The sequence below is a fragment of the Macaca nemestrina genome, chromosome 5 (assembly GCF_043159975.1).
Source record: "Macaca nemestrina isolate mMacNem1 chromosome 5, mMacNem.hap1, whole genome shotgun sequence".
Classification (NCBI taxonomy): domain Eukaryota; kingdom Metazoa; phylum Chordata; class Mammalia; order Primates; family Cercopithecidae; genus Macaca; species Macaca nemestrina.
This window is the reverse complement of record NC_092129.1, coordinates 166,051,740-166,068,760: the sequence shown is the minus strand read 5'-3', so window position 1 is coordinate 166,068,760 and position 17,021 is coordinate 166,051,740. Positions and strand designations below refer to the sequence as shown.

Sequence of the window (17,021 nt, the reverse complement as noted above, 5' to 3'; positions counted from 1 at the left end):
ACATTGACAAGATACTGATTGGTTACATGTTGAAGAAAACATACAATACAAAATACAGGCCAGGCACGGTGACTTATACCTGTAATCCCAGCACTTTGGGAGGCGCAGGTGGGCAGATCACCTGAGGTCACAAGTTTAAGACCAGCCTGGCTAACACGGTGAAACCCCGTCTCTACTAAAAATATACGCTGGGCCCGGTGGCTCATGCCTGTAATCCCAGCACTTTGGGAGGCCAAGGCGGGTGGATCACCTGAGGTTAGGAGTTTGAGACCAGCCTGGCCAACACGGTGAGACCCCATCTCTACTAAAAATACAAAAATTAACCAAGTGTGGTGGTGGCCACCTGTAATCCCAGCTACTTGGGAGGCTGAGGCAGAAGAATTGCTTGAACCCGGGAGGCAGAGGTTGCAGTGAGCCAAGATCGTGCCACAGCACTCCAGTCTAGGTGATAAGAGCAAAACTCCGTCTCAAAAAAACGAAATAAAATAAAATAAAAAATATATAAAAATGAGCAGTGTGTGGTGGCACACACCTGTAGTCCCAGCTACTCAGGAGGCTGAGGCAGGAGAATGGCTTGAACCTGTGAGGTGGAGGTTGCAGTGAGCCAAGATCGTGCCACTACAGAGTGAGACTCCATCTCAAACAAAACAAAAAACCCAGAAAAAGTTGGTTCTATCCCCTCTCACTCCCCTCCTTACCCACCCACCCCCCAATACTCACCATGGCCAGGGACGGTGGTTTAGGCCTGTAATCCCCACACTTTGGGAGGCTTCAGCGGGCGGATGGCTTGAGCTCAGGAGTTTGAGACCAGCTTGGGCAACAGGCTGAAACCTCGTCTCTACCAAAAAAAAAAAAAAAAAAAAAAAAATTAGCTGGGCTTAATTCAGTCAGAATAGGGCTTAGAGCCCGAGGTTAGGGTGACCAAGTTGGAGGGGTTGTGGGCAATGGGTTCATGGATGTCAAGGTGTTTCTTTAAAGACTCCTTTCCCATGAGGTTGCAGACCTAGAGAACCGAAGCAATCGACTCAGTGTCAACTCTCAACATTTTGCTTCTGAGTCTCTGCCAGGCTTTCTACCCAGCCCTTCCAACGTGATGCTCTGAAGACTTCCGCAGCTCAGGCTCCTCTTCTGAATTCCAGAAAACTGAAAATGATGTGAGCGACTCTTTTCATTTTTTCTAAGGTTGGTACGTAATGAGCACCACTCTGAATGCACAGGAGAGAAGTTAATTCGTTAGAACAATGGATGCCATGGGGCATCAGGGCTTAATTCTCATGTGGAACCTGGTGGAGAAAGGCCCCAGTGGATTCTTCCTGTGGTTCCCAATCTGTCAGACTCTAGTGTGTCTTTGTTCCACGCCACTGAGGATATAAGTGCACCCTGCTCACCTCTGACTCCTGCCTCCCTCCGGCCTCACTGGGGATGTGCGGGCGTGGCAGTGCTCTTGTCAGTAAAGGAGTTTTTAAAAAATGTTTTTCTTTTCTTTTTCTTTTTTGAGACACAGTTTCACTCTGTCGCCCAGGCTGGAATGCAGTGACACGATCTCAGCTCACAACAACCTCTGCCTCCCGGGTTCAAGTGATTGTCCTGCCTCAGCCTCCCAATTAGCTGGAATTACAGGCGCCCGCCACCATGCCCAGCTAATTTTTGTAGTTTAATTAGAGATGGGGTTTTGCCATGTTGGCCAGGCTGGTCTCAAACTCCTGACCTCAAGTGATCCCCCCCCCCCGCCTCAGCCTCCCAAAGTGTTGGGATTATGGGTGTGAGCCACTGTGCCTGGCTGAAAAAAAAAAGATGTTTTTCTTTTAGTCACGTTAATATGAAGACAGATAACTAGGGAAAATAACAAACTAATCTTGCTTGGAGTTTAAGGCAGCTGTGACTAATTAAAGCATCAATTCCTGGAAATGAAAAGGCCCTTTTTGCTTCAGGATTCAGGATTCAAAATTCATGATTTAAGGTTCAGCATGTAAGTCTGCTCTTTTGAACTGATTCCTGACCTCCTAGGCCCTCATTAAATACTTCTTACAGATCTTTGCCTGCACCGAGTACAGTTGTCTCCCAGAAAGTCTTCAAAATGAAAGGAAAGCAATAACCTGCAAAATCTTTCTCCAGGGAAAGCGCCTTCATGTGAGCTAGGAGGAGGTCCAATTTCCACATGAAGCACTTGCTGATAGACGGTTTATTTCCCTGCTCACTGGCTCTGCTTTCCAGGTAGCACTGCAGGTATCGCTTTGGAATTTTAAAAAGCATTTCCTGAAGACCTTGGCAAAATTCTGAGACAAGTGGAAGAAATATTCCTCTAAAAATGGCTGTTCCGTTTTGAACAAGGAAATCCTACATTTTTGTAAAGGGAAGAATGTTCTGTAATGGCGGCAAACAGATGTGTTTCCAAAAATAGATTGTAAGGCAGTGTTTATAAGGCTATGGAGAACCTTGGTTGTTACGTGAATGCTTTCTCAAAAAGACCTAAAAAAAGTTCGGCCACTTAATTGACCTTAAAAAAGCCTTAGCTATGTATGTGTCTGTGTGTGTGTTTATCCTCCACAGTCCATGCAATCATTATTATAAAAGGTCAAAATATCTTAATATATTTGAAGAGAGAAGAATGACAACAAATTTTCCCATAAGAGCTTTTTAAAGATGTTATTTTAATATTTAAAAAAATATTTTAAAAAATAGAGACAAGGGCTCACTATCTTGCCTGGGCTGGTCTTGAACTCCTGACTCAAGGGATCCTCCCACCTGGGCCTCCCAGAGTGCTGAGATTACAGGCGTGGGCCACCACACCTGGCCCTGGAAGAGCTTTTAATAAAAACTTGGCTGGGCGTGGTGGCTCATGTCTGTAATCCCAGCACTTTGGGAGGCCAAGGCGGGCAGATCACCTGTGGTCAGGAGTTCGAGACCAGCCTGGCCAACATGGTGAAACCCTATCTCTACTAAAAGTACAGAAATTGGCCAGATGTGGTGGTGGCGCCTGTAATCTCAGCTACTCAGGAGGCTGAGGCAGGAGAATTGCTTGAACCTGGTGGGTGGAGGTTGCAGTGAGCTGAGATCACACCACTTCACTCCAGCCTGGGTGAAAGAGTGAAACTCTGTCTCAAAAAAAAAAAAAAAGATTATGTAAAAGCAGCTAAATGTCAATTATTAATGTAAGTGATTGTTATTTTGGAGTTTCTTTTATATATATATATATATATATATTTTTTTTTTTTTTTTTTTTTTGAGAGAGAGAGAGAGTTTTACTCTGTTGCCCAGGCTGCAGTGCAGCAGCACGATCTCGGCTCACTGCAACCTCTGCCTCCTGGGATCAAGTGATTCTCCTGTCTCAGCCTCCCGAGTAGCTGGGATTACAGGCATGCAGCACCATGCCCGACTAATGTTTTGCATTTTTAGTAGAGACGGGGTTTCACCATGTTGGCCAGGCTGGTCTCAAACTCTTGACCTCAAGTGATCTGCCCGCCTCGGCCTCCCAAATATTATACACCCACCCCTATAATATTCTTTTGATTTATGAATGTTTAAAAATATTTTATAATGCAGTTTAAAAAAAATAAAAATAAGTACAAATAACAATTTTAAGGCTGGGCGTGGTGGCTCATACCTGTAATCCCAGCACTTTGGGGGCAAAGTGGGGCTACTGCTTGAGCCCAGGAGTTTGAGACTATCCTGGGCAACATAGTGAGACCCTGTCTCTACAAAAAAATTAAAAAATGTGTGGTGGTGCATGCCTGTGTTTTCAGCTACTCAGGAGGCTGAAGTTGGAGGGTTGCTTGAGCCCAGGAGGTTGAGGCTGCAGTGAGCCGTGATCGTACCACTACACTCCAGTCTGGACAATTTAAAAACAATTTTTTAAAATTATACTTTAATTCTAGGGTACATGTGCACAACGTGTAGGTTTGTTACATATGTATATATGTGCCATGTTGGTGTGCTGCACCCATTAACTCGTTATTTACATTAGATATATCTCCTAATGCTATCCCTGCCCGCCCCCACCCTACGACAGGCCCCAGTGTGTGATGTTCCCCACCCTGTGTCCGAGTGTTCTCATTGTACAAACAAATTTTTTAAAGAGAAACTCTAATGCCGCATACCAATAAGTAATTTCTCACAAAAGAAACAGATGCATGTTGCAAGTGAAAATAATACTCAGTGAACCTGAAGTAGATTGTTTGTAAGCCTAGTGAAAAGCAAATTAAGTTTTTCAGTGAATGTTGACAATAATTCATAATCAGACACAATGTTGGTATTTAACACATGAGCATGAGCACGATAAAGAAATCAAGTTAAAATATTACAAAATGTTTTACTTACATTTATTCTTAATCTCAAAATGTACTTTTAGGTTTTAAAAAAGTAAGTTTGTTTCTTAGTGTTTCTTTAAAAATTGTAATAAAAATTGATCTTATCCATTTAAATTAACTGTAATCTGAATATCTTTACCAGTTGATTTAAAAAAAATATGTGAGTTAAATTTACAAATTACTTACGTGAATGAATAATTCCTACAAATTGTAGGAATTGCATGAATCCAACAAATCAGGATCGAGATTGCTTCATTTGTGGCTCTCATAGTAACGAGAGGATCCCATACAGAGCTGTATGTTACTATTTGGGTTCGATGTGTCTCAGGTCACGTTGTCTCTGAGGACGCTGCTAACGGAAGAATGCTTTCTCATGACCGACTTCAGCAGCAGGCACTTTGCATAGATTTAACTCTAGTGCAGATTTGAATTTAGTCACAGCATTACTCTGGCCACCATTGGAGTACAGGCACATCTAAAATGTTTTCTGAGAGTCTATTAGAACCAGCCTTAAAAACATGTATTTGAAAGTGAAACTCAAGAGCCTCCTGGGCCAGAACTCACTCTAAGGAGAGAAGAGACCAGACATAAAGACTTGATCATTGGAAGATGGTGAGGATTCTGAATAGAATAGAGTGGGTTTTGCTCTAATTTTGTATCAGTCAGGGGATCTCAAAGATGAAACCAAGGATCCCCTGAAGTCAGGACAACTTGAGGAAAGTTTGGGAATGTTTTACAAAGGTGGGTAGAGGGGGAACCTCAGGGACAGTTAAAGCCAGGGGAGATTTTTGCCATACTGTGTATATGCCTCTGTGTGTGTGTGTGTGTGTGTGTGTGTGTGTGTGTGTGTGTGTGTGTGTGTGTGAGAGAGAGAGAGAGAGAGAGAGAGAGAGAGAGAGAGAGAGAGAGAGATTTGTTGCAGGGATTTGACCTCCCACAGTTGTGGATGTGATTAAGCAGGCTCTGTAAGACTTGTTTTTGTGTGTGGTGCTGGAACTTGACGTTCAGGGAGTGAAGAGCTGGGAAAGAAGATGGATGTGGGGTGCTGGGGAGCAAGAGCTGGCTGGGACCCACTGTTATGAGCTGGAGCCCCATGAGGAGAGACTAAAGTCCACGTCCATTCTTGTTGACTCTGACCTTCCTGGTGTGGGTATCCTGCAGAAGTCAGGGCCTCTCGCCCAGAGCTAAACACACACACCTGGCCTAGGAGGCAAAAGAGCTGGAAGAGGAGCAGTTGCAGGCTGCTGCCTCATGGCCATGAGGAGAGCCTGCAGACTAGCAACCATACACGGGACTTTAAAAACAGCTGCTGCTGCTGTCGGGCACAGTGACTCATGCCTGTAATCCCAGCACTTTGGGAGGCTGAGGCGGGCAGATCACCTTAGGTCGGGAGTTCGAGACCAGCCTAGCCAATATGGCGAAACCCCGTCTCTACCAAAAATACAAAAATTAGCCGGGTGCGGTGCCGCATACCTGTGGTCCCAGCTACTTGGGAGGCTAAGGTGGGAGAATCGCTTGAACCCGGGAGGCGGAGGTTGCAGTGAGCCGAGATTGTGCCATTGCACTCCAGCCTGGGTGACAGAGCAAGACTCTGTCTCCAAAAAATAAAAATAAAATGCCTGTAATTCCAGCACTTTGGAAGGCCGAGGTGGGAGGAATGCTTGAGGCCAGGAGTTTGAGATTAGACTGGGAAACAGTGAGACCTCCTCAGCTCCCCCTGCCCCCAACTGCCATTCTCTACTTAAAAATTTTTATTTATGTATGTATGTATTTATTTATTTTTGAGATGGAGTCTCACTCTGTCACCAAGGCTGGAGTACAGTGTTGCAATCTCAGCTCACTGCAACCTCCACCTCCTGGGTGCAAGTGATTCTCCTGCCTCAGCCTCCCCAGTAGCTAGATTACAGGTGCATGCCACCACACCTGGCTAATTTTTGTATTTTTAGTAGAGCCGGGGTTTCACCATATTTGCCAGGCTGGTCTCCAACTCCTGACCTCAGGTGACCTGCCCGCATCAGCCTCCCGAAGTGCTGGTATTACAGGCATGAGCCACTGCACCCGGCCTAAAATATTTTTTTAAATTAACTGTCGTGGTTGTGCACACCTGTGATCCTAACTACCCTGGAGGCTGAGGTTGGGGGTTGCTTTAGTCCAAGAGTTTGAGGCTGTGGTGAACTATGATCATGCCTTTGGAGACCTGCCTGGGCAACAGAGCAAGACCCTTCTCTAAAAAAATAAAATGAAGCTGGGCACGGTGGCTCATGCATATAATCCCAGCACTTTGGGAGGCCGAAGCGGGTGGATCACTTGAGGTCAGGAGTTCGAGACCAGCCTGGCCAACATGGCAAAACCCCGTCTCTACTAAAAATACACAAATTAGCTGGGCATGATGGCGGACGCCTGTAATCCCAGCTACTCGGGAGGCTGAGGCAGGAGAATCACCTGAACCCAGGAGGCGGAGGTTGCAGTGAGCCGAGATCACACCATTGTACTCCAGCTTGGGTGGCAGAGCAAGACTCCATCTCAAAAAAAAAAAAAAATAAATAATAATAATAATAATAAAATAAAGTAAATAAGTAAATCAAAAATAAATGAACATTGCAAATCACTATGAAGGTATGTTTGTCCAGGATGATAGATACAGCATATCTGACAGTTTTCTTTATTTACAAATTTTAAATCTTTAGACTTAGTGAGGGAAGAGTGTCTGTGTCAGTAGCTGGGTGGCCAACCCAAGGTAATTTATGTTGAGTGAATATTCCCTAGGTGTGCACTATGCACTTTTCACTGACTTGGTGCAGTAGCATGCACCAAGTCAGAAAGACGCGTAATTTTTAGACTTTTAGATTTTTATTTTTTGAATTCAGGTGATTCAAAATTCAAAAGGAAAAAATGATATTCAGTGAAAAATGTGGACAAGAAATATTACTTTTTTCTTATGTTCCCTTTGAGAGATATTCTCTACATATATAAACAAATTTGTACCTTTATATCCCCCTTTACACTATTTTAACCCAAATTTTAGCATATTATTTGTACTGTTCTTCACCTTGCTTTGTCACTTAATAAGATATCTTAAAGTTTTTTTTTTTTTTTAATTTTAAGAGACAGAGTCTTGCTCTGTCACTCAGGCAGGAGTGCAGTGGCACAATCATAGCTCACTGCAGCCTCAAACTCCTGGGCTCAAGCAATCCTTCTGCCTCAGCTTCCTGAGTAGCTAGGACTACAGGTGCATGCCACCACAACTGGCTAATTCTTAATTTTTTTGTAGAGATGGGATCATGCTATGTTGCCCAGACTGGCCTCAAAATTCTGACCTCAAGGGATCCTCCTGTCTTGGCCACTCATAGCCTTGGGATTACAGGCATGAGCCACTGCATTAAACCTTAAATATTGTTTTGTGTTAGTACATGAAGAGCTTCTTTATTCTTTGTTTATAGCTGCATACATTTTTGTTTTTTTAGACAAGGTCTCACTCCTGTTGCCCATGCTGGAGTGCAATGGCGTGATCACTGCAGCCTCGACTTTCCAGGCTCAGCGGATTCTCCTACCTCAGTCTCCAGAGTAGCTGGGACTACAGGAGTGTGCTACCACACCTGGCTAATTTTTGGTATTTTTAGTAAAGATGGGGGTCTCACTCTTTGCCCCAGGCTGGTCTCAAATTCCTGGGCTTAAGCAATCCACTGGTCTTGGCCTCCCAAGGTGCTAGGATTACAGGCGTGAGCCGCCATGCCAGCAAGGCTACATAATATTTTAGGGTTTATTTAATTAGTTCCTTATTGAATGTACATTTAGATAGTTAACAATATTTTGATATTACAAACAATGCCAAAGTGAACGACTGTGTCTCATTCTGTTGCCCAGGCTGGAGTGTAGTGGTGCGATCATGGTTCACTGCATTGAACTTCCAGACTCAATCCATCCTCCCGCCTCAGTCAAGTTGCTGAGACTACAGGCGCACACCATCACCATGCCTGGTTAATTTTTGTATTTTTTGTTAGAGACAGAGTTTTGCCATGTTGCCCAGAGTGGTCTCAAACTCCTGAGCTCAAGTGATCCACCCATCTTGGCCTCCCAAAGTGTGTTTAACATTTTGAAAGTCCCTTACCATGCAGAAAGGATTTTGAAATTCTCCCATTAGCACTTTTATTTTAACATTTAAACCCTTAATCCTTTCTGAATTTATTCTAGTATATCAGGTAAGAATCCAAACATTGTTTTCTAGATGGCTACCAGTTGTCCCAACACAATTTATTAAACAATCTTTTTCCTACTAATTAGAAATGCCACCTTTATCGGGTAGTAAATTTCCATTTGGACTTGGGTCTTTTTCTGTAGGTTTTAGGTGTTTCTCCTGATCTGCCTCAGCCAGATACTTTGACCTGTATTTTATTAGTCTGGTATTATATATAAAAAAAAAAAAGGCATATATCCAAGACTCTGGCACAAATCTATTCAAACTCCATTCAGAGCAATATATGCAACGGATGAATTGTTCTCTGGGGGAAATATTTAAAAATCCTATATCTGCTAAAATCCAATCTTCTTCATATGTTGAGGCTGCTGTCCAAACCATAACTATTGTCAGTATTGGTCAACGAATCTTGATTTTAGAGTGAAATAGGTGTTGAGCGTCAGATTTTTTTGTTTTGTTTTGTTTTTTGTTTTATTTGTTGTGATGGAGTCTCACTCTGTTGCCCAGGCTAGAGTGCAGTGGCACGATCTCGGCTCACTGCCACCTCCACCTCCTGGGTTCAAAAGATTCTCGTGCCTCAGCCTCTGAGTAGCTGTGATTAAAGGCGCGCGCCACCATGCTGGCAAACTTTTGTGTTGTTTTTTAGTAGAGATGGGGTTTTGCCATATTGGCCAGGCTGGTCTCAAACTCCAGACCTCGGGTGGTCCACCCACCGTTGCCTCCCAAAGTGCTGGGATTGCAGGCAGGAGCCACCGCACCTGGTCCCCCGAGTGTTAGTTTTGATTGTTTTTATGGGTCAGATTAGCGTGTTGGTGAACTGTGCTTATGGTTAGGGTAACAAACAGAATCTACCATTTCTCTGCTCACCTTCTTACTTTCTCCCAAAGAATGGTTCTGGTTTTGTTTTGTTTCAGTCAACAACCTACATACATTTAATTGATATCCTAAACTCAAACCACCCTCTTCTCAATACTAGCGGCATTTTGATTTGTAGGCAGCTTTAAGACAGCTCCAGGACTATGCCTTGCGGATCTCCAAGTTTGGGGGCGTGTAATTGAGTGAGGAGCCGGCTGTGCTCTAAAATTTACTGAAGTGTTCTTGCTGAGGTGAGGCCTTTCAAAAGCTGCTACTCCCAGCCCGTGACTGAGGGCAGCAGGGATATTAAGGCAGGTCTGGAAGACAGGGAATGCCTCTCATAGCTTCATAGCTGCCTTGGGCTTCAGGACTACCTACTGGCCTTGCTGAGCCTTCTTTTGACTGCAGAGTAGTTGAGGACACTTCTGCCCAACTTTCCCTCCTCCTTCACTTAGGATCAGGTTTGCGTGGTGGTCTGATGTTTCTCCCAGTCTTACACAGCTTTCTCCCATTTTCTCTCACACAGGCACTTCCCCTAATAAAATTCCTGCACATAGTCCTGATTTGACATCTGATTCTTGGAGGAGCTGAATTAATGTGAGCTTCCCATTCTTACAGCCATTAAATGTATTGTTTGGTAGTTTCCCTACGCACCCATCAAAAGCAGTTGTATGTTGGATCTTTGCTTCACTTTCCAATTGTGTGTTAGGAATAGCTCTTTTGCTCAATTCAGTATAGTATCCTGCCTCTTACCCACAGATATGCAGTCACAGATCATTACATCTGTATGGCAGTAAGTTAGGACTTTGAGACTTCAGTGGTCACATAGCAGGCATGAATGGAATATTCATGGTAAGAACAATTGGTGCCTGATGAATAACACAAAGAGGTAATTTCAATTTGAGTTTCATAGAGGGTGTACCCAAAGAACAGAACTGTTCCCGGAGGCTGAGATCACACTTTTGTTGGTAGGTGAAGCAGGATTAATGCATCACCCTGAAGAATGATGAGCAGACACACCCTTGAATTTAGTTAAATATGCACCCTTCCTGCCTTTACTCTAGAAGTTCAGTGTTTCCAAAGCTATGATTTAAGGGTAAACGTTCTTCCTCTCTCCATCTTCAGGGCTTCTGATATTCTGGAGAAACCACTGTTATCTGAGTGTTAAAGCTCAGTTATTAATCCTTTCTCAGAGTTCCGGGATAATGTTATTAGCTTTCAAGCATGTGATGCATCCCAAGAGAGCTGTTGACTTCCAGTCTGACCAAATTCTTTCACGTTGTGGCGTGTACGATGTATAAACGTTTTGGAATGCCTCTGAGACGACTTCTGCCGGTGAGTCTTTCCTCTGAGTGTCTTTGGGGCTAGAACAGTCATGTCCATTTCATTGTTGATTAGGTGTTCATATAAAAAAGAATTTTTAAATGCTTTACTTAACAGCTCTGATTAACACTGAGTATTTAGATCCTGATGTGTCAGTTATAGACATTTAATCTCTCATCATTAAATATTTCTGCCTCTTTCACTGAATAGAGGAGGATGTATGTGAGCAACATATGGGTGGAGTTGATCTGAACAAGAATTTAGGGAGGAGAAAATTATACGATCTCTAATTTTTTTAGGGAGAGGCTGAATCTACCTCACTAACTTTTATTAGGCTTGGCTCAAAGGCTCCTATCTGTTCATAGACCATCCCAGTTTGGTGTGTCAGCTGAAATAATGTGCAGCTCTACATTTATTTATTTGTTTGTTTATTTATTTAGTAAACTTACGGAGTTTCGCTCTTGTCCAGGCTGGAGTGCAATGGCATGATTTCGGCTCACTGCAACTTCTGCCTCCCGGATTCAAGCCATTCTCCTGCCCCAGCCTCCCAAGTAGCTGGGATTACAGGCATGTGCCACCACACCTGGCTAATTTTTTGTATTTTTAGTAGAGAAGGGGTTTCACCATGTTGGCCAGGCTGGTCTCAAACCCCTGGCCTCCCTGTGTTGCACAGGCTGGTCTCAAACTCCTGGCTTCAAACAATCCTCCCAAAGTGCTAGGATTGCAGGTCTGAGCCATGGCATCCCGCCTCCATAAATAATTTTTAAATAAATAGAATGAGTTTGGGAAAAGCTGCATACCATATTTCCCTCTTGAAGAGCAACAATGCATATTAGCAAATTATGTCCTTTAAAAGACCAGTAGTAAAGAAAGTTTGTTTGTTTTGTTTTGTTTTTGAGACAGTTTCGCTCTTGTTGCCCAGGCTGGAGTGCAATGGCAGGATCTCATCTCACTGCAACCTCCACCTCCCAGGTTCAAGCAATTCTCTTGTCTCAGCCTCCTGAGTAGCTGGGATTACAGGCGCCCGCCACCACGCCCAGCTAATTTCTGTATTTTTGGTAGAGACGGGGTTTCATCATATTGGTCAGGCTGATCTTGAACTCCTGACCTCAGGTGATCCACCCACCTCGGCCTCCCAAAGTGCTGGGATTACAGGCTTGAGCCACTGCACCCGGCCAAGAAAGTCTTTTTTTTTTTTTTCTTTTTGAGACAGAGTCTCTGTCACCCAAGCTGGAGTGCAGTGGCGTGATCTTGGCTCACTGCACCTTCCGCCTCCCTGGTTCAAGCAGTTCTCATGCCTCAGCCTTCCTAGTAGCTGGGATTACAGGCGCCTGCCACTGTACCTGGCTAATTTATGTAGTTTTTGTAGAAACAGGGTTTCACCATATTAGCCAGGCTGGTCTTGAACTCCTGACCTCAGGTGATCTGCCCCCCCCGGCCTCTCAGAGTGTTGGGATTACAGGTGTAAGCCATGGCACCCAGCCTGAAAATTTTAACTTTCATTCATCTAACATTTCCTAGCTAATATGTCCACATATCTCTTTTTTTGTGTAACAGTGGTGCACATCCTTTAGGACTAACGCTATGCAGAAAGGTTTGGGAAATGGTAACCTGCTCCATCCATCCTCCTTATTTAGCTGGAGAGTCACAAAAAAAAGCAAAATAGGAATTTTCGACGAGATCCAACTACAATGAAATTCAAAAATACACAAATTGCAATGACCTAAACCCCAAGAAAAACAAGGCCTGAGATTATAATAAATGTTTTGAGGGGCAAATTGTCCCCTGGTTTAGATGGAAGCAGAGATGTCTGGGCAGCCTGTTGTTTTTTCAACGTAATCTGAGCTGTGCCCTGGTTAGAGGAAGAGCTATTTCCAACTGGATGCCCTCTGGTTATCATTTATACTTCTTTGGTTTGACAAGCAGAGGAATGCTTGCTTCGGAGTCTTATTGACCCCTAATCAGCCATTTACTAAGAAAACATTAGATTTTTAAAAATATATTTATTTATTCATTTATTTTAGACACAAGCTCTTGCTGTATTGCCCAAACTAGATTTGTACTCCTGGGCTCAAGTGATCCTTCCACCTCAGCCTCCCAGATAGCTGAGACTACAAGCATGTGCCACTGCACATCTGGCAACATCAGTTTTTCTTTTTTTTTTTTCTTTTTGAGATAGGACCTCACTCTATTGCCCAGGCTGGAGTACAATGGCACAATCATGGCTCACTGCAACCTCCATCTCCTGAGCTCAAGTGATCCTCCCATCTCAGCCTCCTGAGTAACTGGGACTACAGGTGTGCACCACCGTGGCTGGCTTTTTTGTATTTTTTTGTAGAGATGAGGTTTTGTCATGTTGCCCAGGCTGGTCTCAAACACCTGGGCTCAAGTAATCCACCTGCCTCGGTCTCCCAATGTGCTGGGATTACAGGCGTGAGCTACCACGCCCAGCCCCAGCTTTTCTTATTTGTAAAACTGAGATAAAATCCTACCTACCTTGCCGTCAAAGGATTTGCTGTGAAACATTTGAAGCTTAAGCCTCAGGTCCTTCATTTAGATGTGCCTCTTCTACAGTTTTTTGCAATTTCTGTACTCTTTCTTTTCTTTTCTCTTTCTTTTTTTTTTTTTTTTTGAGATGGAGTCTCGCTCTGTCACCCAGGCTGGAGTGCAGTGGCCGGAGTGCAGTGGCCGGATCTCAGCTCACTGCAAGCTCTGCCTCCCGCGTTCAAGCCATTCTCCTGCCTCAGCCTCCCGAGTAGCAGGGACTACAGGTGCCCGCCACCTCGCCCGGCTAGTTTTTTTGTATTTTTTTAGTAGAGACGGGGTTTCACCGTGTTAGCCAGGATGGTCTCGATCTCCTGAACTCGTGATCCGCCCGTCTCGGCCTCCCAAAGTGCTGGGATTACAGGTTTGAGCCACCGCGCCCAGTCCCCTTTTTTTTTTTTTTCTTGAGACAGAGTCTTGCTCTGTCTCCCAGGCTGGAGTGCAGTGGCACGATCTCGGCTCACTGCAAGCTCCACTCCCGGGTTCACTCCACTCTCCTGCCGTAGCCTCCCAAGTAGCTGAGACTACAGGAGCCCGCCACCACGCTTGGCTAATTTTTTCTATTTTTAGTAGAGACAGGGTTTCACTGTGTTAGCCAGGATGGTTTCGATGTCCTGACCTCGTGATCCGCCCGCCTCAGCCTCCCAAAGTGCTGGGATTACAGGCGTGAGCCACCGTGCCTGGCCTGTGTTCTCTTTCTTAATAAGCACCCCTAAGAGTATAAACTCCAGACCTCTTGCAACTCGGATCCTATACTAATTGGGCATGGTAAGTAACCAGACTGGAAGCTCCATGAGGGCAAGAATCCGCCACCCCCAGCATTCAGAACCTGGCTGACAAGTGATAGGAGTTCAATAAACATTTGCTGAGGACTGAGTGTTTAAAGATCATGTACATTTAATAAGGACCTGGAAAATAGTCATCATTAAATGGCGGTTTTTTTGTATAAGGCATCAGATAGAGGCGGAAGGGAAAAGTGCACTCAAAGATGTTTATATGCAGAAATACGTAAATGTGATTGGTTTCGAATCCACCCGCAATACCTATGAAGAATTTTCAATATCATAGGAACAAATTGCAGGTTGAGAAGTGTAAACTTGTCCCTTTGCTCTAAAATGAATTTGCTCTTTCCCGCTTACTGTCATCAAGTATAGACCATCTTGTTTGGAAGACAGCTGGGCAGTTCGCTCTTATCTGCAAGAGCATGCCAAAGGGGACATTGATGCAACATTAATCGTATTCTAAGCTCCATACAGTGCAGGTGAAATCATTAGAACAGCAAACGCCCCGTCTGTTCCTTAAGAGACGGATGATTTTCTCACTCAGTGATAACTGGTATTTTTTGTGATAATGATGGGGAAGGTGAGGGCTTCACGGAAGCCAGTCAACAAGCAGTTGGGAAAACAGGAACAGTGGTGTGTGTGTGCGCGCATGCACTCACATGCTCTTTGTTATAGCTGCCTCTGTAAATGGAAAAAGCAGCTGAATCCCTTGGGAATAGCAATTAACTGCAGCTTCAGTACCTGAACTAGTAATACAGTGAGCATGAAGGCACTGCCGGGCTAGAGAGGCTTTGCTGTTCTTTCCTCCTCCGCACCTCCTACCTTCTCTGGAATCCTTCCTCGAAGGCACTCACCCTGCTCATTATCATAAAGAATGGCTGGAATGTGAGGATGACTGGGACTAACCCCTGCCGTTCCATTGTCTGAATCTTAAACACTGCTCCAGTCTAGTCAAAGGAAATGAAAGCAGAGGGACAACCCAGCTTATAAACACTGGGTACAAGATGTCAGTGCGTCGCTGCTCCCTGGAACACTGCTATTTGTCACACAGAGCCCCATCTGTTCAAGGCGGAGGAATGCTCTTTGCTTGAAGAGGAAAGGATGAATTGATAGCAATATTTCCTAGCTTTTTCATTAGAGGGTTTGAGAAATAGCCTTTCCAAAGAATGACACCATTATTTATAATCCAGTTGAGTTATGAATTTAAGAACATTACTGGGCTGAGGTTTTCATCTGCTTTGGTCAAGCCTAAGGTGTGGCAGGCCTCCAAACCTTTCCTTTGAGAATTCTGCTCTGTTAATGAATTTCATAAATCTGACAAGTTTTTGCTGCCCCCCCAAAAAGTATTTGGCTTAATTTTATGGTGAGCAGAATTCAAAAGGCAACAGTAAGGAAAATAACAGCTTTATTTTATTTTATCTTATTTTATTTTATTTTATTTTATTTTATTTTATTTTATTTTATGAGACAGGGTCTCGCGCTGTTACCCAGGCTGAAGTGCCGTGGTGCAATCTCAGTTCACTGCAGCCTCCACCTTCTGGGCTCAAGCGATCCTCCTGCATCAGAATAGCTGGGACTACAGGTGCACGCCACCAAGCCCCGCTAACTTTTGTATTTTCGGTAGAGATATGGTTTCGCCATGTGGCCAGGCTGGTTTTGAACTCCTGACTTCAAGTGATCTGCCCTCCTCGGCCTCCTAAGGATTGAGGAAAAATAATTCAAGTATGGTTTGCAAATTCCTTTATACAATATGCTGATTTGCTGGCACCAGCTGAAGGGCTGCAACGTTTTGGGCACCACTCAGGAGTGGTCATAGAGGAGAGTGGGGAAGGGAACAAACAAACAGAATAACCCAGAGAAAACAAAACTATACTTGAATTATTTTTCCTCAATCCATTACCTATTAGGAACACTGGAGGCCATAAGTGTCAGTTGAGGAAAGGCAGCCACGCAGCAGGAGTAGGTCGTGTGGAAGTCATGCAAATTATAGCTGCTTTTATGACCTGCTCAAGGCCAGTCTTGACTACATCATTTTCACTTGATGGCAGGTAAAGCGGTGAAGGGCTGATTGGAAGCGGTGGTGGTGGCGTGTGTGTGTGTGTGTGTGTGTGTGTGTGTGTGTGTGTGCTGCTTTTCAACCTGTGGCCCTCAGAACAGGGTGATCATGTGCCAAGGGTTTTTACACCAGAATAATACACAAATGTCAGCTTGTAGAAATTTTATTTTCCAGGATCATTTTCTATAGAGAAGATCTCTCCAATTTTCTTCCTAAAGAATAGGAGCCTGACTGCCAACTTTCTGGCAGAAAGAAAACGAAAGAGATTTGTGCAGGGTCTCACGATGCTGCGTGTAGATATTCACTTAACAACATCTCCCTTGGAATGTACCTAATGTTCTTATCTAGAGAAGTTCTGGTCAGATTTCTTTTCTTTTCTTTCTTTTTTTTTTTGAAAGAGAGTCTCACTCTGTTGCCCAGGCTGGAGTGCAGTAGCACAATCTTGGCTCACTGCAACCTCCATCTCCCGGGTTCAAGCGATTCTCCTGCCTCAGCCTCCCAAGTAGCTGGGACTACAGGCACGTGCCACCACGCCTGGCTAATTTTTTGTATTTTTAGTAGAGACAGGGTTTCACTGTATTAACCAGGATGGTCTCAATCTCCTGACCTTGTGATGCCTGCCTCAGCCTCCCAAAGTTCTGGGATTACAGGTGTGAGCCACTGCGCCTGGCCAGATTTCTTTAGAGAGTAAATTTCTGGGGACAGTGAGGAGACTTCTTGCCTACCTGCCAAGGGTGAGCAAGGGGACCCTGGAAGGGTCTCACTGCTTGTCTTAGATAGATTTTCAATGATTGTGCCTATTTTGAACCCTTTTATCAGCCCTGCCTTCAGCAATACCTTGCTTCTTTACACCCTGAGATTGTCTGTGGTTCTCAGCACTCCTTTCTGGCAGGCATACGGATCTGCTGACACCTCTCATCCACTGTTGTCTCTTCTGTTTGAGGGTTTGTCTCCTCTTC

General features: G+C 44.3%; 1 long non-coding RNA gene across 3 annotated transcripts in view; it reads left to right on the top strand.

Annotated features, from left to right (window-relative positions):
• Positions 1-4,471: 4,471 nt before the first annotated feature.
• The window catches only part of LOC105482496 (uncharacterized), a 32,573-nt gene continuing 20,023 nt past the window's right edge, over positions 4,472-17,021 (top strand). Inside the window, exons 1-3 of one of the 3 annotated variants that reach the window (XR_987667.3) lie at positions 4,472-4,919; positions 9,884-9,954; positions 10,483-10,692. This is a non-coding gene — a long non-coding RNA (uncharacterized lncRNA). The remainder of the gene's footprint in view (positions 4,920-9,883; positions 9,955-10,482; positions 10,693-17,021) is intronic. The other 2 variants (XR_987664.3, XR_987666.3) reach the window with 2 other exon arrangements.